The sequence below is a fragment of the Diaphorina citri genome, unplaced genomic scaffold (genome assembly GCF_000475195.1).
Source record: "Diaphorina citri unplaced genomic scaffold, Diaci psyllid genome assembly version 1.1 scaffold20644, whole genome shotgun sequence".
Classification (NCBI taxonomy): domain Eukaryota; kingdom Metazoa; phylum Arthropoda; class Insecta; order Hemiptera; family Psyllidae; genus Diaphorina; species Diaphorina citri.
Genome location: NW_007397994.1, coordinates 1 through 3,275, shown reverse-complemented (window position 1 = coordinate 3,275; position 3,275 = coordinate 1). Strand labels below are relative to the sequence as shown.

The window sequence follows — 3,275 nt, the reverse complement described above, 5'->3', positions numbered from 1 at the left end:
TGTGTATCGGACCACGTTTACTACGCCCTTGGTATACAAACAAGTGCAAACCCCAGATCATACGAAGATAGAGCACCTGAAACAGCTGGGCCGTACCCTACGGCGAATTTTTAGCCGTATATATTCATCGGGATTAGAGAAAATCAGTACCTTATGCTACCTACTCTAAGGTTGTTTGAAGTCATTCCAGGTTTTATATCATTCTGATTTGCTTTTTATTTTACTTCATGCTAATGATTTAAATCAGACTAATTCCCGTTCTCCTTTATTTCCCAATATGAAGGCTCAAGTCACCCATCCATGTACTACGCCTGCTCGCCGCTCTGGACGATACAGTGACGCTGAAAATCTCTGGTGAGAAAATACATCACCACTGCAGCTGCTTCAATCTCTCGCATCTGCGTTCATACACTCTTCCGACCTGAATGTTCACGACTCAGTGCCTACCCCGCTGGTCTGGTGAACTGTGAATTAACCAATGCCATAAACTAGCTTTCTACTGTCTCTTCTTCATGACTTCTACAAAAAAGCATACGGAAGTTTGGCACACCAATAGCGAGTAATCCTGGTAAAGATGGGACCGTAAGTTCGAATGGTGTGCTAATGGACGACCAGAGTTACGGGCATAATGTCGGCATTGTCATGGTAACATGAGACGACTAAGACAGACAGATAGACCGTAGGCGAGTGAGCGAGGACGAGACCAAGGTATACGATATCTCGTCCCGCTTACCGGCCTTTATACAAACAAGTGCATAGCCGAAATACGAAGATAGAGACTGATAAAAAATGTTATAAAAGAATTTCAAATATCTCAAATGAATGTGAAGATACATAGAAAAATTACTCAAATGAGCAAGGGAAAAGGAACCCAAAGAATCAAAAGAACACTTTATTGTATAACTAAGAAAAACTCTTTTCTCCTTAGTCCAAACAAGTCAGGTGTCCATTGAAAATCCCACCATTACCCTAGCGACTTTTGTACAAAATATCTGTGTATTTATAAATTATTGTATTTTATTACAATTTATATTACGACGAGTTACCCAATAGATGATATCCGTGAAGTCATTGGAAATGACTGGAGGGGGCAATAAGAGCTAAAATCACACTTTGGATCTCAACATACTAAATTTATTTTGGAGATTTTTTCACCGAATATTTTTCTGTCATTCTACCTTGAACTGTTCATAGCAAGGCAAAAAGATAGACGTGGTGCTATGTAACAAAGGAAAAAGGAACCTTTCAAGATATTATATGCGAAGGTATTTAAGCCTTTTCCAAGGAGTAGATATGCTGTTGCAAGTTTTGAATTTAAATATTTCAGTGCGCTTAAAATTGATATGGTGATATATTATGTATTTCAAAGTAATAACTTTGCGCCCTTTCTTACCAATTTCCTGACTGATTTATTATTTGCGTCCAAAACATGGGGTGTTTTTACTGATTTTGTGCCTATTATTTTTATTGGTTGAATATCGGAATTACCATCAGATTTTGGCGCCGCATATACTAAAGTTAGGAATAAATAGTCAAGTCTAGTTATACACTTTTTTGAAAATCATGGAGGTGACAGAACACCATTTTGTCGGAAAAGTACGAACAGAAGATTACTACAAAAAAAAATAATTTTATATTGTTTTTTTCGACCCCTTTTTTTTTTTTTTTTTTTTTTTTTTGACATTTCTTCTTTGGTTACATCCATGATTTCATGTTTAGGTTTTACGTTTAGGATTTAGATTTAGTAATTTATTTTTCTATTTATTTCAAATGTCAACCATTTGTCTTTTTTATCAACTTCTGACCCGAGTCATACCAAGAAATTTCGAAACAAGCTTTGAATGATCGGACGAAAAATCAAAGTTTGAAGTTGGACTATGTTTTAAACGAAGGAGATCTTCCCTGTACAGTTTGATCCCCGAATTTCCATTGGGTTCAAAGGTGCTATAATTTTAGATTGTTCTTAGTCACAAGCCCGTTTTATGAAATTTAAAAGTCCTTTGTGGTTACAAGTAAATGGGCGTGACAAAATTGTTGATTACTGTTCCTGCAATGCAGAGGATTTTCCAGTTGTACCTAATTGACTTTTAAGTTCCTTAAAAGGGTGCTTACTCATTCGGGTTTAAGAAGATCACTTCTTATTCCCTGGAGGCACAATACAAATTAGATATTAAGTGACTTAAGAGAACAATGATGTTCATGTAAATATCCTATGTAAGAATTAAGCTAACAATAAATTATTATCGTATTGTACCAATAAAAAAGATTGTTTAATTTAACGATTATGGAAGAAAGAAATGAAGACCACAAACCAAGTGATAGGGTAAAGCATCCAATGAAATGGTAGCCATTGACAATGGATACTACCAAGTGACATTTTAGTATAAGTAGTAACCAATGACCTAAACAGGAGACCAACAAAACAGATTCCGACATTTGAAAATGACTGTGGAGCAAGGTACTAGTAGATAATATTCAAATGAAAAGATCATCAAGTATAGTCAACAAAAATAAATAATAATTACGTAAAACTTTGTTTTATTTACTTTAAACGTATGTATCACTTGATTGCAAGTGGAATAGGTAAATTAAGTAGAATATAACCAACAGTTTATGAAAGTTTTAGAGGTTACATATGATTTCTTCTCTTCAAAATTGAATAGATACATTTTTTGATCGATTTTTCTTTTAGAACATTCTCCGACACCTAGAAATCTTAATTTGCAAAAGTTTTGCAAAAATTTCAACTCACCCATTTGACATGAGTGTTGCAAAGTTGCACCAGGTAACATATCGATCATACCTACCTTGTTTATACTGTCAGAATCTGACGATTACTCCCGCAGTCTAGCCAAGATTTTCTCGGTAACCATTCACATATACAGGGTACCTTCACGTCTCCACTTGACCCATAGGTTTGAGGTCAGGGGACACGGCAAAGTCGCACCCTGTACTGACGATGATTTCGGGTACCTCAACACCCTCGGCGATTTCAATCAGAGTTAAGCCTCTCTCCTTGTCCACTTCGAATACACACTGGAACAATTCGAGAAAATTGGTTGCTAAAATATTTTCATACCTAAGTACATATTCAATTAAATTCCCAAGAACCAGAAATGACACGAAATTCCAAGTTTTTTTACATACATCACGTGAAAGAACATCACTGGAAAGAGCAGTCAACCCCAGCCTAGTTGGCTTGGTTGGTAGCGCATCTGCCTTGTAAGCGCTAGGCCGCGGATTCGATTCCCGCCCGGGGCGGATTTGTTCTCGGA

General features: G+C 36.5%; 1 protein-coding gene across 1 annotated transcript in view; it reads right to left on the bottom strand.

The window, feature by feature from the left end:
- Positions 1-3,057, bottom strand: part of LOC113473245 — a 10,537-nt gene extending 7,480 nt beyond the window's left edge. The window contains exon 1 of the mRNA XM_026832950.1: positions 2,808-3,057. The gene's annotated coding sequence lies outside the window, so the exon portion shown is untranslated. The remainder of the gene's footprint in view (positions 1-2,807) is intronic.
- Between the last annotated feature and the right edge of the window lie 218 nt (positions 3,058-3,275).